The sequence below is a fragment of the Neolamprologus brichardi genome, chromosome 3 (genome assembly GCF_056152115.1).
Source record: "Neolamprologus brichardi isolate AB-2024 chromosome 3, ASM5615211v1, whole genome shotgun sequence".
Taxonomy (NCBI): Eukaryota; Metazoa; Chordata; class Actinopteri; order Cichliformes; family Cichlidae; genus Neolamprologus; species Neolamprologus brichardi.
In genome coordinates this window covers 53,059,606-53,086,108 of record NC_142106.1, presented here as the reverse complement: position 1 = coordinate 53,086,108, position 26,503 = coordinate 53,059,606, and the positions used below count along the sequence as shown (strand labels likewise).

The following is a 26,503-nucleotide window of genomic DNA, read 5'->3' as shown; positions in this document are numbered from 1 at the left end:
CCTGTCAAAGTCGAACTCTGGAGCAGAGCAGGCGGGGCCTGAGATCTGCCCCTTCAGCCAAGCAAACAGGGCCTACCGTGACGCCGGAAGCCGGGACGAGGAGTCACTGCGGCTTCCTGCGAAGCCAAAGAAACACACACTCTGGCTTCTCTTCAAAACGTACAAGTCTTTCGCCTTTTACTAAGGACTTCCGTGGAGAGTGAGGCTAAGGAGTTGCACCTATTTTTGGCTTGGTCTGCCGTCTGGCTGGGCTCTCTCCTCGTTGTTCAAAAGAAGAAATAAAAGAAAGCGCGCAGTTCCAGGGAGCTCCGCAGGCCTCTGAGCTACTGTGGGTGGGCGGAGATTTGAAGCGGAGCCCTCCCTGTGAGCCAAGTGAAAGAGCGCACCGTCACAAGCGAGAAGTGTCCCGAGAAGGCGGCTCAGCCAGAAACCTGCAGGAGGCCATCGCTTCTCGGCCTTTTGGCTAAGATCAAGTGTAGTATCTGTTCTTATCAATTTAATATCTGATACCTCCCCGATTCGGGGGCAGCGTATTAAACGCATTTTTAGAACAGGGAGCCGAATAAGGGGCTCGCTCCGTTCGCTCCACGCATCGACCCGGTATTGCAGCGCCTCCGGGAACGGTGCCCCTTTTGTTGACTTTGTGCAAAAGCAAGAAAGCCAAACAAAGTAAGGTCTGCCAAGCCAAAAGCCAGAAAGCAGCCTGAATCCGCGAACGTGCTCCTCTCCAGTCACCCCTCTCCTGTCAAAGTCGAACTCTGGAGCAGAGCAGGCGGGGCCTGAGATCTGCCCCTTCAGCCAAGCAAACAGGGCCTACCGTGACGCCGGAAGCCGGGACGAGGAAAACACTGCGGCTTCCTCCGAGGCCAAAGAAACACACACTCTGGCTTCTCTTCAAAACGTACAAGTCTTTCGCCTTTTACTAATGTCATCCTTTGCCCCCTACAATGTATAAAGAAATGAGGAGTCTCTTGGCAGATATGATGGAAAAGGGAGTTATCCGGGAAAGCTGTAGCCCGTGGGCTGCACCCATTGTTTTGGTGAGAAAAAAAGATGGCACCTGGCGGTTCTGTGTGGACTACAGAAAATTGAATGCGGTGACACATAAAGACGCTTTCCCTCTGCCACGAATAGAAGAGACATTGACAAGCCTTACTCGAGCGCAGTGGTTTTCCACCCTGGACTTAGCCAGCGGATACTGGCAGGTCCAAATGGACCCGACGGACAGGGAAAAGACTGCTTTTACTACCCCAGTCGGGTTGTTTGAGTTCGAGCGGATGCCGTTTGGTCTGTGCAATGCACCCGCTACATTTCAACGGCTGATGCAGCACTGTTTGAGTGGACAGATTGCAGAGTCTTTATTGGTGTACTTAGATGACATTATCATTTATTCACCTGACTTTTCGTCTCATTTACAGCATCTAGATGAAGTGTTTCAGAGGCTGTGGCGCCATGGGTTGAAGTTACAGCCGAACAAGTGCAAGTTCCTGCAACAGGAGGTGAAATTTCTGGGGCATGTAGTGGATAAGTGTGGTGTAAGACCAGACCCTGATAAAATTTCTGCAGTTATGGATTGGCCGGTCCCTGATACCGTCAGACGTCAGATCTTTTTTGGGCCTGGGTGGCTACTACAGACGTTTTGTGTCCGGCTTTGCTAAAATCGTACGCCCTTTAAATGCATTATTGACAGGGGTCCCTGTGAACAAGAAAACAGACCGTCGCAAAGTGCAGTGGTCCCCAGAATGTCAAACGGCATTTGAGGCCCTCAAAGCAGCTTTAACGCAAGCACCTTTTTTAGCATACGCAGATTACTCTCTTCCATTTATTGTGTATACTGATGCCAGTGGTCGCGGGCTGGGAGCTGTTCTGGCCCAGGTTCAAGAGGGCCAAGAAAGGGTAATAGCGTACGCCAGCAGAAGCTTACACCACACGGAACGGAATGACGCCAACTATAGTTCCTTCAAGTTGGAGCTGTTAGCCCTTAAGTGGGCAGTTACCGAAAAGTTTAAAGACTATCTGACTGGTGCACGATTCGTTGTGTATACTGATAATAACCCTGTGGCCCATTTACAGACTGCTCGCTTGGGCGCAGTAGAACAACGTTGGGTTGCCCAGCTGGCCTCTTTCGACTATGAGATCAAGTATCGTTTGGGTAAGAGCAATATTAATGCTGATGCCCTTTCTCGATTCCCCACTGTCCCAGCAGAACACCTGGAGGGGGCTGGATCAGAGCGTGGAGTCACTTCAGCAGCCATTGAACTGACTTGTGGGGTAGAGGGGAGTGACTGGGCAGAAGCACAATCTCATGATCCAGATATTCAAGTGGTAAAGCAACTTCTGGAAGCCCAGGTCGCACCCACAAAGCTAGAACGTCAGACATTGTCACATGGTGTGCGACGACTCCTGCAGCAACAAAAAAGACTTTTTATTAAAGACGGAATACTGTGCCGTAAAGTGTTGGACGAATATACCCAGGAGACTCGTTATCAAGTTGTGTGTCCTAGTTCCAGGTGCCATGAGGTGTGGCGGAAGATCCATGAGGCTGCTGCCCATGCAGGGGTAGATCGAACCCTCTCTCGGATACGGCAGCGGTTCTACTGGGTTAACATGGAAGCGCAGGTACGTCAGTTTCATCTGGGTTGTGTCCTCTGTAGTCTACAAAAGGAGAGGGTAGAACCTAGGGCCCCACTGCACCCTATTTTAGTTTCATACCCTTTGGAGGTTGTAGGCATGGATTTTCTGTCCTTAGGCCAGCCCACTGACACTTATCAAAACATACTTGTGGTTACTGATCTGTTTACACGGTTCGCTTGGGCTATCCCTACAATAAATCAAACAGCAGAGACTACAGTAAAGGCTTTGTGGAAGTATGTGACACAGCCGTTCGGTTGCCCAGGCCGACTCCACTCTGACCGTGGGTCTAATTTCGAATCTGCATTAATGAAACAGCTCTGTGATACCTATGGTATAACTAAAAGCCGCACGACACCTTACCACCCTGCAGGGAATGGTAGTGTAGAACGTTTCAATCAGACCCTATTAAACATGCTTCGCTCACTAGAATCCGTAAGACAGAGTCAGTGGGTAGGAAATCTGCCAGAACTCGTCCATGCTTATAACAATACTATCCATATTTCCACAGGTTATGCGCCTGCCTATTTGATGTTTGGTCGACACTTGAGACTTCCCGTGGACGTGGCATTAGGCGTGGCCCCCCAGCAGGCGAGGCAGGATGTAAGGGAGTGGGTGTGTTCTCATCAACAGAAACTCTCCCTAGCTTACCGTTTGGCTGGGCAGAGGATGTATAGTGCGGCCTCCCAACACAAAAGCCAGTATGAGAAGAGAGGTTGTACCCTCCCATTGTTGCCCGGGGAGAGAGTCTGGGTACGTGACCGAAACAGACAGGGCAAAGGAAAACTGTGTTCCTGGTGGTCTCCTGAGCTGTATGTGGTAAGGTCAAACCAGAAAAGGGGGGTAATATACAAACTTTACATAGGAATGCCTTAAAAGTGTGCATTGCTCCTCAACCAGACTTTACCCCTCCTACAGAAGAGCCGACCACAGGCCCTTCGGATTTCCCAGTGCCAGTGTTTTATGGGTTTTTACCCCCTACTGACTGTATGTCATCTCACCAGAGTGACTCAGGTATGTCCTTTAGGCGGTCCACTAGGACGACGCGTGGGATTCCACCAGAGCGTTATAGGGAGATGGAGCATTAGCAGGGACTGCTAATATTTCAGTGTGGGGGGATGTCATCCAGGGGAAGACGGATGTTATTTTACTTTGCTGTGTTTTAATGTGAAGTGTGTTTATTTATTTTTTATATTGCATGTTTTGGTTGTATCATGTGGAGTGTTTTTATTTATGCCGCATGTTTTCGTTGCATCAGTCAACTCGTCCTGGAGAGACTCCGCCCTTTCCCCCTTTTTGACTTATTTGACACACCTGAGAGGAATGGCAGTAGTAATTTATAGAGTGCGCAGGGACACATAAGGCTGGTGGAGCTTGGCGTCAGGAGTGAGGAGGATACAGCGCCGGCAAAGGAGAGACGCAGAGCGAGCGGGCTGATTGCTGCAGCAACACGAGGCCAGAGTAAGCATCTGCAGAGAATTGGAAGCGACGAGACGGGCTGGTGCCGAGTGACAGTTACAAAGAAGCGGCGGGCGGAGTTGAGAGCTCTGCCCACCCGGGGTAAGTCTCTTGACTTTCCCCTTTTAACGATTGAAAGCTGCCTAAAAGAATAGTAACTGCCGCTGCCTCCCTCCTTTAGCGCACCGGGGCGCAGAATGTCGGGAGGAAGGCGAGGACGCCGCCGGGTTCCCCTCCTGCACCGCTCCGCTGGATTTTTAACTTTTTAGTGACTCTTATATCGTGGCGGACGCCACCGGACTTTTAATGTTGTGTTTTATTGATTTTTATTGTGTTGTCCCCTGGCCAGGGTTGTTTTAATTCATTTTGCATTTTTAATTATTTAAATATAATAAATTATATTTTAATTATACAGTTTTAAAGTTGTGTGCTTTCCCTTGGCGGCTCTACTGCTCTGTCCGTTTTGGAGGAAGGTTTCCCCTCCTTTAAACGAACACTGAAAAACATCACCTTCCCTCCGTTACACTAAAGACTTCCGTGGAGAGTGAGGCTAAGGAGTTGCACCTATTTTTGGCAGGGTCTGCCGTCTGGCTGGGCCCTCTCCTCGTTGTTCAAAAGAAGAAATAGAAGAAAGCGTGCAGTTCCAGGGAGCTCCGCAGGCCTCTGAGCTACTGTGGATGGGCGGAGATTTGAAGCGGAGCCCTCCCTGTGAGCCAAGTGAAAGAGCGCACCGTCACAAGCGAGAAGTGTCCCGAGAAGGCGGCTCAGCCAGGAACCTGCAGGAGGCCATCGCTTCTCGGCCTTTTGGTTAAGATCAAGTGTAGTATCTGTTCTTACCTGAGAAGCACAATGGCGACCTGGTCGGCCAGCTATACGCAGACTGACAGAGGAGATGGCACGAGGAACACCTTAAGATTCGCTCTAAAAGACAAAGATGCGGCTTTCCAGGATCGAATAACTTTTGGGAGGAGGATTTTGTTTGATGCTTTGCAGATTCAGCTCGAGGAGATCTACTGCTTGCAACAGAGTATAACCAACAAGTACTATGATGTGACGCTAACTACGAAAGACACAGCTTAAGAAGCAAGGAGAAAAGTTCATCTGACGTCAAATGAAGAACTAAAAAGGTACATGGTCACCCCTTTATATAGAAGTGACTATAGTATCCTAACTGTACACATGTATAACCCATGGGTTTCAGAAGAGACTATAAGATGTTTTTTGGGAAGACACGTAAAGGTCTTACCTGGAGTAAGAATAATAAAAGATGGTCTGGGCTTGTGGACCGGCAAAAGACAATTCCGCGTCAAAATGGAGGAAGACCCGAATAGTGAAGACGGCTATCGACATCCTCCGGCAGTTTTTTCTATCGGGGCGGACAGAGGCTTCTTCATCTACGCGGGCCAACCTCTGGTTTGCAGAAGATGTGGCGGAAAAGGCCATGAAGCCGCTCATTGCAATCAGGTGAGGTGCCGAAATTGCAATGAAACGGGACATAGCACGAGAGACTGCACTGTACTAAAGAGATGTCATTTATGTGAGTCAGAGGAGCACATGGCAAGAGATTGCACAAAGCCTAGGTCATATGCTGCAGTAGTGGTGGGGCCGGTGGGCCAAGAGAAGGAAACTGGACATGACAAATTAGAAACACCTTCGTTAATGCAGGAGACTCCTGCAGGTGAGAGAAATGAAGCTGACGAGGAAGAAGAAGTTTCTGAGAGAATGATAGAGGTTCCTTTGTTAGATACAGAGGACAGGAATAAGGAAGGATCCTTCGCTACGAGTGAGGACATGTTAGGAAAGCAGGAAGAAAGAAGGCGAAAAGAAGGAAAAGGCAGGTTTCGGCCACTCCGCCAGAAGATAGCAATGACGAAAAATTGGAGACTGCGTCTTTCGGTGTGGAGGGAGAAAGGCGTGCTCCAAAAGGAACTGTGTGTGTGAGTGTGTGTGTGTGTGTGTGTGTGTGTGTGTGTGTTTTTGTGTGTGTGTGTGTGTGTGTGTGTGTGTGTACTGAGCCAAGATTGTGAAACAGTCTAACTGCCTCAGTAATTATGGACCTTATAGTCCTTACAAACACTGTTTCACTAACTTCAGTAAACATTTTACATACATATGTCACTGCTGTATAATTTACAGCAAATGCTGTGAACGCAGCGGTGCACGAGCCACTGCAGTGGAGCTCACGTACAGCTTTGTGGGCTCAAAATGTGGTTATAAATATTTTGTACTTGTACTTTTGTATGTGTAAAAAGAATTTGTGTGTGTGTAAAAAAGATTTGTATGTGGACTTAGCCAAAAAAAACGTGTGAATCTCTGCAAGTTACAAGTACGAATTTTGACGCTATTTTTCTTCCTTTCATCTGATTGGTCAATGTCATGTCAATCACAAATGTAACAATCCAATCAGAGAACAGATGGGTTTGGCTGTCGGAGGGGAGCTTTTTTGAACTGCAGGTTATTACTCTATAATATTACTTACTCTAATATTACTAATAATAATTATTAGTAATAAAATAATTATTAATTATCTAATAATATACTAATCTAATATTACTTACACCGCACTTTACAGTTATTTATTTGTAAAAAATGTTTGGAATCATGTATGATTTTTGTTCCACTTCTCACATGTTTACCACTTTGTGTTGGTCTTTCACGTGGAATTCCAATAAAATTGATTCATGTTTGCGGCTGTAATGTGACAAAATGTGGAAAAGTTTAAGGGGGCCGAACACTTTTGCAAGCCACTGTAAGGAGCTTGGAAAGAAAAGCATCTGGCATCAGGACATCCAGATGTTTTTCTTCTCTACAAAGGTGTATTAAAAAAAAAAGAACAGCAAATTATAATATTACAGCGGATGTGTGACCTTAAAGGTTTCTGGCTGAAAAAAGGTCACTGATCAAACCGATTCTTGCTCACAAAAAACATTTTAATCAGATTCTCTGCAGGAAAATTTGAAAACATTTCCTCCTAACTTCTCAGTATTCACTTATCAGCATTCAGTCAAACGTTCATTTACGGGTGTAGTTAAAAAACTGCTAATAACTGACTTTCCACAGCAGTTGTTTGGTCGGACACAGTAAGAAATGTAATCTGTTACTCTTCATGTGAGAAAGAAGGTGTCTCTGAGATGTACTAATAGTGTGTTAGTTCCAAATAGTAAATTAGTGAATGTATTTCATGGCAGTTTGATTATTCTGGGACAAACAGTGCAGTCTTCCTCAAAGCATCACTGTGAATATAATCATATAATGTTAAAAATATAATAACAGTCTTTTTATTATTGGTCAATGAAATAAATAAATCCTCTTTATTATCAGAGTGAAAACAGACAGACACAAACGAACGTCAACTGATGACTCCATAAATATTCAGCCCTTCAAAGGTGACTGACCTACTTCAACAGCCAAAATCACATATTTCTGGAAGGTCCACTCACTGGTTATTCAGCATGCCAGGCTACAGTTACACCATGCAGACAAAAGAGCACTCGGAGCAAGTTAAAGGAAAGTTTATTCAAAAGTAGAAGTCTGGGAATGGAGACAGAGGAGTTCACTTAAATCTGTCATTATGAAACGGAAGCAATCAAATCTGCCTAAATCTGACACTCAAAGGTAAACTGGATACTTGGCTGACCATCACGTTCACGACCAGGTGAGGACGGATCCAAGATCAGGAGTCGATTTCAGGCTTGGGCTCGCTTTCATCATATTAGTCCAATCCAATCCAACTTTATTTATAGAGTACGTTAAAACCAACATGGTTGAACAAAGTGCTTTCCATCACAAAAACTGAGATAAAAGTAAAAAAAAACATAAACAGACAAAGAAAGTGAAATAACAATAAAATAAATACATAAATGAAAAAAAGATTTCAAAATTAAATCCTTAAATATATTAAATATTAAAACTAGTGCTGTCAGCGTTAATCTCGTTAAAATGACGTTAACGCCACGCGGCAAATCTCCGTTAGTGAATTAACGCAGATCGTGTGGTTGTTTGCTGACAACAGAAAAAAGTTGCATCTAAGAACACGTCTTTTTCTTACTGATGCTCATTAGTGAAACACAAAGACATTAGACTAGTGATGGTAAATTTGATTCTTTTTACTGAATCGAGTTTTAATGAGTCACTCACCAAAGTGAATCGGTTTTTTTGAGTCATTTGATTCACTGAGTCAGTTGACCAGAGTGTGCAAAAAATGTACATTTTCACTCAAACTTAATTTGTTTCTCTTTTCATGTGAATCCTACTGCTCAGATGAATGATTAAAAAAAAAACAACTATTTTATAGAGCAAAAAAAGAGCAAAAACATTTCTAAAATTAAGCAATTTCCTATTAAAATTGCTTAATAAACATTTATTTAGTTTATCTTTATTTTATTAGTATTTTCCTTAAATGTGTTAAATATATACTTTCTCATCTAAATGTCCACTGAAATGTGAGCCAGGGGGCGGTAATGCGCCTTAACATTGGTTGCCAACCAAGAAGAAGAAGAAGCTGTGAGCCAGGAGGGAGGGGGTGAGTGAGTGAGTGATTTGTTCGCTCTATGATTCAGCACAGGAAGGGAGGGGGTGAGTAGCTCAAATGTGGTGTTAGCATGTTAGCAGAGCGATGCTACTGTGAACCGAGGAGCTATTTTCTTGATGTGAGCTTCTACTCAGGGTTTTTTCTTCCAGTTCAGAGCAGAAATGTTTTTGTTAAGATACTGGGTGTTGTGTTTTTCTCAACAATTTTAATTATAAGCTAGATACATTGCTGCTAACAGCAACAGGGATGAGTCAGTGAGTCAGTTGGACTTGTGAATCATGAGTCAGTAAAGTGATTCTCGAGTATTGAATGATTCGTTCATGATTCGCGCATCACTACATTAGACAAAAATGAAACTTTAGACCCTCTCTTCCCCCCCAACAGAAGTCAAAGGGATCTTCCAGGAATAGTGACACTATTTTCTGGAGAAGTGATTGGTCAGTACGTCGTGATTTCATACCTGCTGACCTCTAATCTGGAACCTAACCAGCACCAGCAGAGTAAAAGACACTTAACAGCTAAATTGAATCAAGCATAAAAACATTTTAGGCATCAAGACAAGTCATATTATCTGTGAATTTCCCTTTTTGTGATTGGTCAGATGCTGCCAACACCTCCCTTTCCTTGTGAAGGTGCGTGAGAAACCCTGGATTAACTTTGCTAACCAGCGGTTATCCTGATCACGATTGTTAGTGTAAGTGAATCCAGATGATGGAAAGAAAACCTGGGCATGCTGAAATCACTTCGTAGTATATGCCCCAGGGTTCAAAGGCCATCCAGTCGCACCATAACAAGAACATGGGAACACTAATGTTGTTTCTCCTTTTACAGTCATAATCTGCATTCATGGATGTTAAAAATGATTTTATTAGAAATGTATTTTGAAACAGAAGAGGTATTTCAGTTAAGATAACACAGAACTACTTCAGTGACAGTGGACGAGATCTTTCCACTGCTGTGCAGTCCAGATGTGCAGCTCACAGACTGATGGCAACCTCTCAGAAAACACGAGTTACAGTAGTAGTGATAAACAGTGAGACAAAGATCCTCTGCTGAAGCAGAAAAGGTTTTATATATTTCCTATGTAACCTGCAGGGGTGATTCTCAAGTCTGTTGGAGCCCAGGCAAAAAGGGACAGGGACACCTGACAGCCCAGTGTGCCCAGCAGAGCTGACATGAGGGCTGTTTCAACTGAATCACACACTCTGCTTGCCAGAGGTGAGTGAGTGGAGTCATGTGGGGTCCCTTTAGGGAAGTCAGGTCCAGCGTACCGCCACTGCAGACTCTGCACATTATCGCTGCTGTAGTCTCAAATTTGTGCAAACAGGGCATTGTGGGTTGTGTTGCATCCGAATCTGCTGGCAGGCATCTTTTTCTCAATCCTGCCAAACTCCGCCCCTTTCATGTAAGCGTGCAGAGAAGACCCAAGGTTAGAGAACTGATAACAAACTCTGTGTGACAGTTTATCCTGATAACAAACATTAGGGTAAGTGAATCCAGATGATGGAAAGATAGCCCGGCTCTGTTGATGAGTCTCCACTTAAACACTGACTTTGTTTGTGTTTCCTGGAGTCCCGTCAGTCCTGTAAACCAGCGTCCCCAACCTTTTTTGTGCCACGGACCGGTTTATGACCGACAATATTCTCAAGGACCGGTCTTTAAGGTGTCGCGGATAAATACAACAAAATAAAACCAGTACCGCTGCCAAAAAAAGAAGAGTTATTCAAAACACGTGGGAAAAGACCCAGGGAAACAGAGTTAACGATAAAAAAGATTTAAAAAAATGACGCTTAAAAATTCATAGTTTTTCATTAAAACATTTTAATTAATTAAAATAAAATATTTTTAAAAATTTAAACTCTACCACCACCAAAAATAGAAAAATAAAAATAATAATAAATGATGATAACATGTATTTATTATGTTGCTCTTTGTTTGATTTCTCTTCTGTTTTTTTTCTCCATACAGGTGATCCAGGTGTTTGTTTGTTTTTCTTTTTGTTCCTTCCCCCCTTTCTCATCATCTCTTCTGCCCTCTGTTTTTCTTTCTCTCCCTCTCTTTCTTTCCTTCTTTCCTTCTCCCTGTCCTATCCCCCAGTCATGTCTGTCCCGTCTGTAACAACCGATAATAAAATAAAATAAATACACAATTATAATAAAGGTCAATCAAATGGACCAACATGGCATCTTTCTTGGCCTTCAAACAACAATTCTGATGGCTAAAGATCCAAATGGGACAGGCAAAAAAATAAATGAATAAATAAATGATGATAACCATGTGCAGCTTCTCTCGTCTTCCATTTTTCCATGATATGTTTCACTCTACATCAGACACGTGTTAAAGTGTGTTGGCTGCATATTAAGTTCAAAATGCTGATGAGCTCTGATCCAGTTGACTGATATACTCTGCTCTACATCCTGCACTGAAATATGAGGATTGTGTGTTTATTAACATTTAAAATCATCATGGAGTCATTGACAGAAGAGCATCAACGTTCAGCCTGTTAAATTAGATTTAGATATTTTTATTTCAGAAATGATTCCTAACAAAAATGGAGAATATAAAAACACAATCAAAGCAGTAACGTCCATATTATGAAGTGTTTGCTGTATCAGACAATCATGTTTATTCACAACAATGAAAACAATATAGTGCAGATGAACATGGTGCTGTAATGAATCTGCTCTTAAACACAATAACAAAATACATTTTCCAAGAGAGATGATAATGATTCACATCAGAGTGAAGAACGAATACATTTACAACTGGTTTCTAACATTTATTATAGATCGAACTGATCACTGATAGAAACAGAAGAATATTCAAAATGATACTCTGAGAGATACATGAATGAGATATGGATAAACATCAAATCACATAAAACAAAAAAGCACATAATCATTATAACTGAAATAAAATATGAGCAGAAATAAACAAGAATTAAGTCGAAAGATAGAAAAAGGCAAAATGTTTAAAATATATAATCATATAAGAGACTGAACCGTCCAGTTAGGTCACAGATTCATATCTACAATAATATTTTTGTTTGTTTTTGTTTTGATTTCTTCACTTCTATGTATTATTATTATTATTATTATTATTATTATTATTATTATTATGAGCATATTAAGTGTGTGTCTGAGCTGAAAGCTGCTCTCCTCTCCTGGTTTTCTGTGTCACACAGACCACAACAACACAAAGCATCACCTGCAGACTGCTGAGCAGTATCCACCTGACTCTGTAGAAGGTCGAGTAAACCCCAAAGGGCTCTCTGTAGATCAGAACTGTTTTTTCTGCTGACAAACACTCTAACTTGAAATTAAAACCTGCACACACATACTCTCCTGCATCTTCCAGTGAGACATTAGAGATTATCAGGCTGTCATAGGAACAAGTGATTCTATTGTCAATGCAGAACTTATCATCGTTCACAATGTTACCTTCTGTTTGGATCAACTTAATGAACCTAAAGAACAAAGTACTATTTTTCCAATCATCAGAGCATCTCATAGTGACTTCATCTCCCTCTGAGAAAACCTTTACTGCAGGTGGACCAAATTTAGGCCACACCCAAAGCCAGTACTCATGTTTTACTGTTTCACCTACACAGTAGTATTTACCTGAATCATTTAACATTAGTGATGGAAATACCAGCGAGAAGTTTCGACCAATTTCTTGAACAATATTGTAGGAAAAAGATTTCTTCTTCCAAACTGGGGGCTGGTCATGAATGGGGTCCATGAAGGGACACTCCAGCACAGCTGTGTCTCCCTCTGAAGCATAACGTCGCTTTGTTTCTTTGGTCAAACGTACAGCGTAAGTGCTCACACACTGCTGTTGGTTCATCACCAGGCAGGTGTAAACAGTTTGTTTTTCATTGAAGACATGAAGAAGTGATGTGTTTGTCACCTCCAGGAAACTTTCTTGGACTTTATTCACCTTCAAAATTCTGTCTTTGAAAATACTCAGCATGTCTCGTCCCCACTCCCCGTAATGTCTGATCCAACGCACCATCAGATTCTCACCTGCTCCTTTACATTGTACGTCTACAGTGTCTTCAGTACTTGTGATATCTTCCCCCCTTACTGTCTTGCACACAGTCAGGCTGATGTTTCTCTCATATGTCACGCTGCCCTGAGTCCAGCACACTTCTTGGTACAGTCCAGAGTCTGAGTGGGTCAGGTTGTTGAGAGTAAATGAAGGAGAACCATGAAATGTCTCAGGAAATGAGAGTCGTCCTGTCAGGTCTTCATGTACTGTGAAGTTTCTGTTCCAGGGGTCAGAGATGTTCCACAGGACCAGAGTATCTTCACCAACACGTCTGGAGGTGATGCAGGAGCTGTTTTGATCTGGGCGCGTGAACTGTAAAGAGCCTCCTTCTTTTCTTATGGCGATAAATTCTTCTGCATGAATGTTGCTGATGAGAGTAAACAGCAGGGAGAAGCAGAGCTGTGCGACTGCAGCCATCCTGCTCAGAGGTCTCGTGGTGAGTGTCGTACAAGCACTGACACTGCTCGCTTCATGAGCTTCCTGTTTGTGGTTGGAGGAGGAACGCCACTTCTTTATCACATCATCAAGGAACACTTTGAAGCATTTGGCTCAATATCACGCCGTATATCTGCTTTCACTCTTCACAGGCCAAAGTGTGGACACGGTTTTTTTATACTTCGTTGCATGGGTCCAGGGGTATCAAACATGTGGCCTGGAGCACAGAACCGGCCAGTCACAGTGTCCAATCTGAACCATTACAAGTGAGATAATGTCAGCTTTACCACACAGCCATGAATATTATGAAAATGTAAAAGTCCTTTCTAAACTATTAATAGTTTTTTTCACAAAAAAGACAGAAAGATGGCGGGGCGCTAGGTCGCAGCAGCCACACCGTGTCCTGTCTTGTCTACAATATCCCAACCATAACTTGAACCTGGTATTTAATACCTACTGCACAATCCACTTCGTCTTGTCTCTGTCCTGTCTTCATGTACAGTAGTCCCTCGCTATAATGCGGTTTACCTTTCGCTGATTCTTTTGTGTGCAATTTTGCATGTTTTTTTTTTTTTTTTGGGGGGGGGGGGTTAACAACGCATTGCGTTCTGTATCCTGATTGGCTGTAGACCATTGTCAAATCAATCTGGTGCCGTGTCTCCTGTACAGTACAAAATGTGTTCAGCTTGTCAATTTTACATGAATCTTTGATCACTAGCAGTGTGACTCTGAAGTGCTGTACAGTATGTTTGTAAGTCTTCTCCCCAACAAACACAAAAATATCGACGAAACGTTTTGCACCGTCAAAAGGCAGCGGCGGGTGTTTTTGGTTTCATTCTATAATACTGGACTCATTTTTCTATGGAGGACCGCGAGAGCCACGCGCATCGAAATAAAGAATTCTGTGCTTAAATAATGAATTGTAGAATAAATTCTGCATTTGTAAATTTATTTTTGAATTCCAATTTAAGAAACTCATTTCAAAATCCATTTCCCTTTCCTGTTCGCTCTGGGATTAGCTGCTGGATTAGCTCTTCGATTCACAACTTCCTCGCGGCTATTCAAATTAGCCACACTGTGGGATGTAAGGAGCTCTCTGATTGGTTGGACAGACACAGGCTGTCTGCCTGGATTTTTCTAGCTCATAGCTTCGCTCTGCTAAGAAGCTTGTGTGCTTGTACAAAGGCCGTTCAGCCTCGGGATTTACACTCGGCTCGACACGGATATGTGAAGAATGAAGGGACCCTGCAGCGAAACAGAGAGCCCAACCTCTGACTGAGTGCCTGTTTTCACAGTCTGACCACCTGTGAAGGTAACGTGCTAACATGGCTAATGCTAGCATCACCGCACGTAGCCCCATTATTTCAAGGTCATCTTAGTTTATGAAGGTTTTACGTGGCAGCTGTACGAGCTAGCTACGTGTTTTGTAAGCTGCTGTGCTCTTCACAAATAAAGCTGGAAGCAGCTCAGACTAGTAGAACCAGCACTGAGGCCTGTTACATTTATACAGTGTTAGAGCAACGGCTGCAGCCTACAGCCTTTAAACTAGCGATTAAAATGCTGACAGTAAACTCGTCAGTCCAGATGTTACCACATTACTTTGTGATACTTAGAGTTAAAACAACTGAGACAGGCTGATTAAAATAACAGCTGTCAGTTCTCTCATTCCTTATATCAAGACTGGAGATCACACTACTGATTTCAGTTCATTTAATATGTGAGTGCACAGATTCATTCTCAGCTGGACATAAATGATGATCAAAGGCTGTATATATGACGAATTCATCAAATCCCAGCCTGTAACACAGTGCGCTGAATCTTAGCTTTGAATGTCCAGTATATTCTAATCAGTGCAATTTAAGCATTCACTGAACCTAAAGTATCTATGTCATAGGTGGATTCACAGGTGGTAAGTTTAACACAGAAGGGAAACCCTTCTGACGGGAAGAGCAGTGGAGCAGCCAAGGGAAGTAGTAAATATAAACACAAGTTGCTAAAACTATAATTTATTTTTAAAGAAAGCGCTAAAATACTCTGGCCAGGCAGGAACATGAAGTTAAAAACATTAAAAGTAATTAAAACTATACAGCCAAAATGCAATGGCCTCAGCCATGAAGGTCAAGTCCCATAAAAGTCCAAACGGTGCAGAAACCAACAGGATCGTCGCCGCCCTGTCTGCCTCTTCATTCTGGTGCCAACTAAGAAAGGAGAGAGGGCCAGCGGCAGCCACCATTCTTAGATTCCACTGGAATGTGTGTGTGTGTGTGTGTGTGTGTGTGCGCGTGCGTGTGCGTGTGTATTGAGCCAAGATTGCAAAACTGCCTAACTGCCTTCGTCTTCCTCCCATTAGGGCCTACATGGATGACATGACCATCATTACAACAACAGAACCATGTACTAGGCCAAGGGCGTAGATTTGGCATGGACAGAGGGGGCATGGCCCCACCAATAATTTGATTTCTTCAAGTAAAGATAAAAAAACGCGATAGAAAGAAAAAAACAATCTGTCAACGTCTCGTTCAACCAGCGGTGAAGAAAGATTTAAATTACGTTCTCTACCTCATGTGACAAATATGGCCAATGTGATTGGCTGTGCCTTTCAGGGAGCTCTGTTTAGTTTTAGCAGCAGCAAGCCTGCACTGTGAGGACCTGCAAGTAGGAGAGGAGGATGGCAGCAAAAAGGAAGAACCTGGATATAAGAAAGTGTTTTTCAAAGAAACCTGTAAGTCACTTAAAGCCAAGTTCACTCATAAAATGTGCCGGTCATAATAACGTTACAGGCTATGCTAGGCTTTGGCCCACATCAGTCTAAAATTGTATGCAACCATGAATAACGTGTTTTGGAAACGAACTGCACAACAGGCAGCACTATTAGTTCTCTCAGTCTCAGAGCAGCGTTTCTAATTTTGATTGAAACTGTCAGAGAAAACGGAGCCTCGAGCAAGCCAGGATAATAATACTAAAATGTTTAATTATTACTACATTACCTTTGACTAAAACTCTTGTTTGCGAGCAGCTTATTGATCTTGATAAAGACGTTGTCATGTTTCGGCTGTGTACAGGCAGGAGAAGGACCCAAACGCAAGACTCACGACACAGGAATTAAACTCAAAAAGCTGCTTTATTGCAGAATGGACCGAAAAACATAACAAAACTAAACTGGGGCATGGATAACCTGACATACAGGGAAACACAGCCATGAGGGAGACTACGACACTGACAAAGAGAAACACAGGGCTTAAATACACAGAGGGATAACGAGGGAATGAGACACAGAAGGAGAGCACAGCTGGGAGTAATCAGGCTGGACGAGACAAGGGAAGCAAAACTAGAAACACTCACATGAGACGTGGACCTTCAAAGTAAAACAGGAAACACACTGACTGAACTCAACATGTAAACTTAACAGCAACTGAGACAGAACATAGGGAGCTGAAACATGGGACAGAAAGGCAAAGTAGACACAACATGAACATAATGACGCCCACAGGGAAAGAGCAAAACAGAGCACCAAAGCACAGGACCTCTTTCAAAACAAAATAGGAAACAATGAAACACTGACATGACTACATGAACTTGACAACATAAGAAACAGACATGAAACACATGAAGGATAAAGGAGACTTAACACAAGGGTTGAAAACACAAGGTGAATATAATAAGCAAATGAACATAGAAATCTAATGAGCTTAAACCTAAACTAAAATCATCAAAATGAACTAAAACTCAAAACACTGGGTCATAAGACCCAGGATTGTGACAGACGTGCTGCTTACTTGTGTAAAAACAGTGAAATATAAAAAGTGTTTACTAATTTGTACCAACGTGAGAGAGAAATGGATCTGAAACCACTGAAACCAGAGTGTTTGCAGACACACAGATAATGAAGACATGCTGCTCGGAAATGTTAGATACAGATAAAAATGGAGTGTGTGTGTGTGCGTGTGTGTGTGTGTGTTTGTGTGTCTGTCTAACTGCCTCAGTAATTATGGACCTTATAGTCCTTACAAACACTGTTTCACTAACTTCAGTAAACATTTTACATACATATGTCACTGCTGTATAATTTACAGCAAACGCCGTGAACGCAGCGGTGCACGAGCCACTGCAGTGGAGCTCACGTACAGCTTTGTGAGCTCAAAATGTGGTTATAAATATTTTGTACTTGTACTTTTGTATGTGTAAAAAGATTTTGTGTGTGTGTAAAAAAGATTTGTATGTGGACTTAGCCAAAAAAAAAACGTGTGAATCTCTGCAAGTTACAAGTACGAATTTTGACGCTATTTTTCTTCCTTTCATCTGATTGGTCAATGTCATGTCAATCACAAATGTAACAATCCAATCAGAGAACAGATGGGTTTGGCTGTCGGAGGGGAGCTTTTTTGAACTGCGGGTTATTACTCTATAATATTACTTACTCTAATATTACTAATAATAATTATTAGTAATATTAATTATTAATTATCTAATAATATACTAATCTATTATTACTTACACCACACTTTACAGATTATTATGATATATATATATATATATATATATAGGCTTTAAAACCAAGTTAACACTGTAAGTACAAACATCACTAATGTCACACAATTTGCCAACATGTGGCCAACAGCAATGTTTTAATGTTCTTCATTATTAAACATTCGCACATGAATAAGTGACGTCATATTCAGTACTTACTTTTGACAGTTCACTCTTCGGCCGCTCCCTTCTGCCGTATTTTGCGGCAAAATTATCCACACTCACCGCCGCGCTATGAATTGTGGGATATATGGGACCACGAAGCGTGCACCGGACCACGCTTGATATTTGGGGAAATCGACGGCGCATTTGGAGTATGCATTTGAAGTACACTTCGGATTGGGACAGCCGTCGTCGCGTGGCGGTGACGTAATCGCACTTAAAATGCGTACTTCAAGCGTGCAGACCCCGAATTGGGACACAGCAGACGAATGGTACAGTCGGGGTCACATAGGTCACAAAAGATTCTTTATACTTTTCATGTCATATCTTATCATTTGCTGGGTTTTTAATTTTCTGAATAAATCTGTCAGCGTGCTGTTTCCGTATCCTCCACGAAAGGAGTTTCTTGGATTTGGGACCATTTTCATAATAATTCTGCTTAATGAATTTAGCCCTTTTCTCTATTTGGTCATCATATAACCTGTTTAATATCTGCTGTGCTTCTTTCATTTGTGATAAGGTGTCATCATTGTTACTTTTCATATGTTCTGATTGTAGGTGTTTCAGTCTCGTAGTGAGGTCTTTTAGATACTTCTCTATGAGGACCACAAAATTAGCTTCCCTCTAAGAACTGCCTTCGCTGCATCCCATAAAATACTGAGGAGAAACATGTTATTATAGTCCATGTATTCCTTAAATTCTTCTTTTACAAACCTTTTGAATTTGACATCATTTAGTAGACTAGTATTAAGCGTCCATGAGTGCAGAAGTGTCAGGTACACGCCTGCATGGTCCGAAATATATCTCAGCCCTATATCACAATTTACAATCCTGTGCTTATCAAAGTGTGACATAAACAAATAGTCCAGTCTTGAATACATATGGTGGGAATGTGAAGAAACAGTATATTCCCTCCATACGTCGACCAACCCTGCTTCTTTTAACATATCGAGCTTCTGATTGTGACACTTTAGTTTTTTTTTTTTGTTTTGTTTGTTTTTTTTTTTTTGCCTGTCCCATTTGGTTCTTTAGCCGTCAGAATTGTTGTCTGAAGACCAACAAGGATACCCAATGGATTTATTTTGCCAAATGGATCATCATGGCATTGCCGTATTGGTCCATTTGATCGACCTTTGTTTTTATTATTTATTTTATTTTCAGTTGTTACAGACGGGACAGACATGAGTGAGGGATAGGAAAGGGAGAAAGAAAGAGGAAGGAAAAGAAAAACAGAAGGGGAGAGGGACAGTGAGAAAGGGGGGAAGAAAAAATATCTCCGGGATCACCTGTTGAGAGAAAAAGAATAGAAAACAAGCAAAAAAAACAAAACAATGCAACATACTATACACAACACCATCGCATTAATCTAGCTAAGTGTAAACAGCAGTAAATACTAAATATTGAATGTTGTTGTGCAGCACGCAGGACAGACAGCGCACAATGTGCTTTGAAGTAGCAGCCAAGAAAGGTGTGATTTAAGTCTACGAACAGTGAACACCCGTGTGCACACCTGTGTGGATCGGCGCGCTTGTATTCAAATGGTTTCCCCATGTAATGGTCTGCTAGAGGATGTAGAGAGCCATAGCCCCGTCCCCCAGGGCATGAAGCAGGCATGGAGGAGATCCAGGCCCCAGACATCCAGAGGCCCCAGAGTGCAAGAGCCCAAGGAGGACCACCGGAAGGGCATCCGTGCCACCTTCATGGGAAGGGCTGAGGATCCCCAGATGAGGGGTCACCCAGTAGCCACCGGGCAGAAGCTAGAGGGGGCTGCACCGGCGTGCCCGCCAGCTCCGCCGGCAGCCAGCTGCGCCAGAGTGAACCGAGCCGCAGGCACAGAGGCCGGAGGCCCGAGGGCCCCCCGCGCCCCGGAAGAGGCCTGACCGAGCAGCAGGCGCCAGGCCCCGCCAAGTAGCCACCGGGAGTGAGCTGGCACATGACCTGAGTGCCCAGCCCTGGACACCAAGAACCAACAATGCACCGACCCCTGAGGGCATCAGTCACCGGCAGGGAGTGTGGTGAGGGGAGATAGGCCTCCACACTTTGGAGGGCCTTGGAGTTCCCAGAGAGGTGGAGTCTAAGACCCGACCTGACATATAGACACAGACAAACAGGCACACACAGACACAGACATGCATTCCCACCCTCATGCACACATATACAAACACTCAGCACTCACCCAACGTAGGAATAAACGTAAATGGACATGTACACACAATCACACTCCCCAAACATACTCTATACCCCGGGTCCAGGTATCCTCGCCCCCAGAGATGGAAACGGCACCCAGACCCAAGAGATGTTACCCTTCCCTCCGGGGTGGAGGCAAGCAGACCGCCCCAGGCTCCGCAGCAGCAGGGAGGCCAATCGGACAGCCAGCATCTCTTCCCAGCCCCCCCGCCCCGATGGCTAGCAGAGAACGGGGGTGTGTTAAGACCCCATACCTCCCTCCTCCCGCTCAAGTGTAGTGTTGCTGCGTGTTGCTCTAAAGTGTATTTAAAACAAGGGAGAGCATGGTGCTGCTGCCAGAGAGCAGCAGGTGTTAGCACGGCCCCTCCCGAGAACCCTCAATGTCTACATGGATTTAAAATTGAGAGGTGGGCACCGGCGCCAGAGGTAGGTTTGAATACTCAGACCGTCTACTGGACGCTGTTAATGTGCCCACCCTCAGGGCCCTATATATATATATATATGTGTGTGTGTTATGAGAGTGTAAGTAATGTGGATGTCTAAGTTGTGAGATAAAATTGAGGCACAGGTGGCCAGAAGAGGACAGAGGGGGGGGGAATGTCTCCCCTGCACCCTGGTGACACACCCGCACCCCAAAGCCCTACCTGTGTGGGTGGGTGTGGTGGAGCGGGAAGAGGGAGGCAGCCGGGGATGGGGAGGAAAAGAAGGGAGGGGAGGGTGTCCCTCCCTAGGGCCAGCTCCCCCGCTGACCCCAATATGCACCCCCGTCCTCTGGTATCCACCGAGGCAAGGGAGCCCAGGCCCATCCAGACCGGGGCCTACGGCAGCAGCACCGCCAAGCCCCACAGGACCCGGGGCAGCCCACCCCACCCCACCGCAGAGGAAACTGTACCCACCCCAACATTCAATCATCTCCCAGACTACACAAGACACAGACACCCAGGTTAAGTTTATTCTCCACCTCTCCTATGTCTCTCCCCCACCTGCAGAGTGGACTCCTGCAAAGATGGAACAACCTCCCTGCCAGTTCAAGAGCCCCCCGGTTAGGCCGATGCACAAGAGGCCCCCTGCGCCAGGGCTGAGCCCCCGTGCACCCACCCGCCCACAACCTCGGCGACACACCGACGAGGACCGAAGCCCCCAAGGCCCAGCCAGAGCCCCAGCACGGAGGCGAAGCACCCCCGAACCCCAAACCCCCACGCCCGCCCCGGATCCACTCAGGGGCAGCCAGGCCACCAGGCCAGTAACCTACGTCCGCCAGCACAGACCATCCTCCAGCCCCGCTGCACGCGGCCACGAGGAGAACAACCTCTGAGAGCGACCAGAGCCACTAACCAGGTTATGAACACAACCCCCGGGTTAAGCCCTCCAGAGATAACGTCTCTAGGAGTCCTCCAGGTGCCCTAAGCCCATCCCAACCTCCACATCAACCACAATAGCCAAGGCGGGACCAAACCACGACCCCCTACCCCCGCTAGGTGATGGAGCCGATCAAAGGAGCCCAGAGGGATTGATCTAATGCGGTGGCAGAGGCTATATCGAGACTAATGTGATCTATTAGATAGTTTCTATATTGGCTAGAATTAAGATTATTTTTATTTTTCCAGTTCATGAGGACCGTTTTCTTGGCGATGCATAGGGCAATAAAAACCATGTGGACTGTATTAATTTCTGTAGTGACATCATCCAAATTTCCCAACAAGCATACTGAAGGGGAGGTTGGAATTTTACATTTCAGACACTTTGATAAGTCTTCACATATCTCGTGCCAAAACCTCTGCACTGGTGGACAGAACCAAAGAGCGTGGATGTAACTGTCTGGTGTATTGCCTTGACAGTGTGAGCAGTTGTTGGCGGATGTAAAGCCCATCTTAAACATTCGATGACCTGTATAGTGCACTCTATGCAGTATTTTGTATTGTATTAATTGCAGATTGGGATTTTTAATCAATTTAAAGGTTTTTAAGCAAATCTGAGACCAGACGTTTTGGTCTAAGCTGACTGATAAATCTGCTTCCCACTTTGCAATAGGAAGGGATATTGATTCATCTATTTTAGAAAGTGTTCTGTATATTTTAGATAATAGTTTGGGGGATTTAAGAGTAAGAAATTGAACCACACTTGGTGGTGTTTGTAATTCAACTTGACTGAGGTTAAATTTCTTTTTTACTATGGATTTAATTTGTTGATATTCTAAAAATCTTTTCTTGTTGATCCCATATTGTGTAACTAGTCTGTCAAATGGAATAAATTCTGTTCCCTCTAATATATGTTCTAAGTATTTAATTCCTTTACAACTCCATTCTGGGAAATTAATCATATTTTTGTTTTGTAATATGTCAGGGTTATTCCAGATAGGTGTACGTTTGCATGGGATTAATGAAGACTCCGTTATTTTTAGAAACTCCCACCATGCTGTCAGAGAAAAGCTGATGTTGATGCTTTTAAAGCATTCATGTCTTTTGATGTTTGAGCTAATAAATGGTAGGTCTGAAATCTCTAGATCATTGCATAGTGCCTGTTCAACATCTAGCCAGGGCTCATCTAAGAGGGTACATTTTAACCATTCTGAGATGAACTGAAGCCTGTTGGCTAAGAAGTATTGGTGAAAATTAGGCAGATCTAATCCTCCTCTATCCTTGGTTCTTTGTAGCGTTTTTAAGCTGATGCGCGGGGGTTTATCTTTCCAAAGGAATTTAGAAATATGTGAATCCAGAGATCTGAACCAATCTTGTGATGGTTTGTTAGGGATCATTAAAAATAAGTAATTTATTTTTGGCAAGATCATCATTTTTATAGTGGCGACCCTTCCCATGAGTGATATGGGTAGAGATTTCCATCTAGTCAGATCGCCTTCTACTTTCTTTAGAAGTGGGATGTGGTTTAATTTAATTAAGTCTGAAAGCTTAGGAGAAACATTAATACCTAAATATTTAATATTTCCAGATTGTAGTGGGGCAGAAGATGAATTATGGAAGGAGCAGTTAATGGGAAGAACTGTAGATTTTGGCCAGTTAATTGAATAATCTGAAACTCTTGAAAACCAGTTTATTAGAGTAATTACCTCAGAGAGGTTAATTTGTGAGTTTTGCAGAAAAAGCAACACATCATCCGCATAGAGACTGATTTTATGTTCTACGTTATTACATTTTATGCCCTTAATTGTTGTAGCCTGTCTAAATGCTGCTGCTAGAGTTTCGATAAAAATTGCAAAAAGTGAAGGGGAGAGTGGGCATCCCTGTCTGGTGCCCCTCAGGAGACAAAAGCTGGAGGATGTCTGGTCATTTGTTCTGATACGAGCTGTTGGGGAATTGTATAATATTCTTATCCAATTTATGAAAGAGTTTCCAAAACCAAATTTGTGTAAAGTTGCAAATAAAAATTTCCAGTTAACTCTGTCAAATGCTTTTTCTGCATCTAGAGATAATATTATGGTTTCAATGTTTTTATTGTATGAGTAGTCTATTAAATTAAGTAATCTACGAGTGTTTGTTGAGGAGTGCCGACCTTTTATGAAACCAGTTTGGTCAGGATGAATTAAGAGGGGGGTTATTTTCTCTAATCTCTTTGAGAGAGCTTTGCAGATTATTTTAAGGTCTACATTTATAAGGGATATTGGACGATAACTTGAGGGAAATAAAGGGTCTTTTCCTGGTTTTAGCAGGAGACTAATGTTAGCAGAATTCATATTTGGTGGTAGTCTGCCATTTTTCTTGATTTCCTGCAACATTCCATGGAATACTGGTGCCAAAATTGTCCAGAATTCTTTGTAGAATTCTGCAGGAAAGCCGTCTGGACCTGGAGCTTTATTAATGGGCATACTTATCAGGGCTTCCTGGAGTTCACCTGGCGTCAGTGGTGAATCCAGTGCCATTGCTTGACTGTCTAGTAATTTTGGAAGAGTTACGTTGTCAAGAAACAAATCAATTTCATTTTTAGACGGGTTTATTTGTGGTGAATATAAAGTTTCATAGAAATCCCTAAAAATCTTGTTTATTCTTCCAGGGTCATATATTGTGTTCCCTAATAAATCTTTAGTAGCACATATAGTTGTTTTTTCTTTATTTATTTTTAACTGGTTTGCTAGAAATCGACCTGGTTTGTTACTGTGTTCAAAATTCTGCAAGCGAAGTCTTTGTACAAGGAATTGTGTTTTTCTATTAATAATTTCATTTAATTCTAGTTTTGTTTTGCATATTTTGTTCATTATTTCTTGATCTTGGTGGAACGCTTAGGCTTCTTCTAAGGATTTGATGTTTTTTTCTAATTCCTGAATATTTTTGTTTTCTTCTTTCTTTTTGTGTGATGAGAAAGAAATTATTTTACCTCTCATCACAGCTTTTCCTGCTTCCCATAGAACAGAAGCAGATGTTCCGGGAGTGTCATTAAAGTCTAAATATGAAGTCCATTCCTTTTTAAAATATTTAATAAAGTCTTCATCTTTAAGTAGTGATGTGTTAAATCTCCAGTTTTTACTTGGCGTAGTATTATTCTTGTGTATTAGTGTTAAAGATACAGGAGCATGATCGCTGACAGCTATAGGGTGAATCTCAGTGTCTGAAATGTCACTCAGCAGTGAGCTGCTGACCAAAAAATAATCCAGACGAGAGTAGGAGTGATGAACATGTGAGAAGAAAGTATATTCCTTACTGTTGGGGTGAAGGGAGCGCCATGCATCGCAAAGGCCATAGTCGCTCATATACTGTTTGATTATATTTGTGGATTGCCAATTGCGCTGAGTTCCTGTTGTGTTGAGCCTATCCATTTCTTCATTTAGTCCAAGGTTGAGGTCGCCTCCAAGAATGAGTGTGCAATCAAGGTGTTCAGAGAGTGCACTAAAAAATCCGTGGAAGAATGAGGGTTCATCAACATTTGGACCATATATACTTACAATACATAGTTTTTTGTTCAATATTGATAGTTTAATAATTAGAAATCTACCCTCTGGATCTATAACTGTATCGAGTACTGTAAAATTAACATTTTTATGTATTAAAATTGCTACTCCTCTTTGTCTAGAATTATAACAAGCTGCAAACACATTAGGAAACTCAGGTGTTTTAAGTTCATTTAAACCTGTAACAGGTCTGTGAGTTTCTTGTAATAAAACAACATCTGCCTGTAGTTTTTTAAGCTGGTTAAATATCTTTAACCTCTTTCCTCTGGTGCCAGCCCCATTTACATTCCATGTGACAAACCTCAGCATGCCCATAATTGTGTGTGTATGTCTAATGATGTAAGCTGGGTGTTTCGTTTAGACGGGTGGAGAAAATGTGGAAACATCACTTGTTTGTAAATAGAAAGAGAAAAAAGTGTGGTGATAGGCTCCATAAGTCTGACTATGTGTGTGACTATTCACTAATATGAACAAGCGTGGCTTGCGTATGTGTCCTGTAAGTCTGTGCTTGCTGTGAGGCTGTTGTAAATGTGCTGCCGTTGAGCGTGTGTGTTTGCGTGATCGTGGTGCGAATATATGGAGAAATAGAAGGTGTTGTTTGTAGGTGAGTGGGGAAGTAGGTGATCACAGCAGTGAAAGACAAGAGAAAGAAAGAAGCCACATAAACTGTGAGCGACAACAAAAAAAAGAAAAGAAACGGAAACATTCCAATTAAAGTAATGACGGAGGGTGACGGTGTTATATCTGCTATGACATCATACTGATATTACTAGGTTAAACCCATGTTAAAGGAGAAAGTGTGAATGAATAAGAAAAGGGTGTAGCGGGTTCTTATCTGGAGTGCAGTCAATATAACCACGGTGTGGTGCCGGGGTCGCGGTAGAGCTGTCCGTCCACGTAGAGCCGGTCCACGGCGATGACAGCGCGGGAGCCTTTCTGCATGAAGCTACGTCGGACTGGGAACAGGACCTTGCGTCGTTCCAGGATCTCTTTGGGGAACTGGTCGTTCACGCTGAAGTCCGTTCCTTTCAGTTCCCTGCCGCGACTCTTCACCTGTTCCTTCTGTTTAAATTGACCAAATTTGGCCACAATAGGATGTGGTCTCCCGGTCCGCGACCTCACGCCCCCCAAGCGATGCACTCTATCGAAAGCGATGTTCTTTACGGTGTCCTCCGGCAGCTTCAGGTGGATTTTAATGAAGCTTTTCACCGTTGCCTCCGCGTCCTCTCCGGTAGATTCTGGAATACCAGAAAAAACAAGATTGTCTCTCATGCTACGGGCTTGTAGATCGATAACGGACACTTTAGTTTTACTGGACGTGTCCAGAAAAAGTGAATATCTCCACCACATATTAATACGCCTGATGTTTCTGTTGCAATTGATTCAAAAAGGGTCCTGATCAGATGTTTATCGGTCCCTGGCCGTCTGTACACATTAAACAGTCTAACGTCCTTGTGATCTGTGACCCTTTAACCAGTATATAACGCCCCTCCTTATCTCTGATTTGTGAGGAAAGTTGGAAATGTACTTTGACAATAAGATGGCCACTCCTCTGGTTTTTTATATGTGAGGAATAATACAGATTTTTAAACACAATTTTGCAAAATTTTTTGTGCTCGGTGGCA

At 43.1% G+C, this 26,503-nt stretch overlaps 2 non-coding genes and 2 pseudogenes across 2 annotated transcripts; all 4 read left to right on the top strand.

Annotated features, from left to right (window-relative positions):
• LOC148105807 (focadhesin-like) overlaps positions 1–26,503 on the top strand; it is a 100,188-nt pseudogene that overhangs the window by 41,201 nt on the left and 32,484 nt on the right.
• LOC148105810 (U5 spliceosomal RNA) lies at positions 137–249 on the top strand. Its single transcript, XR_015718757.1, has one exon. It is a non-coding gene; the product is annotated as a U5 spliceosomal RNA (small nuclear RNA).
• On the top strand, positions 444–634 carry LOC148105809 (U2 spliceosomal RNA). The gene has a single exon (XR_015718758.1). It is a non-coding gene; the product is annotated as a U2 spliceosomal RNA (small nuclear RNA).
• LOC148105808 (U2 spliceosomal RNA) lies at positions 4,878–5,002 on the top strand (annotated as a pseudogene).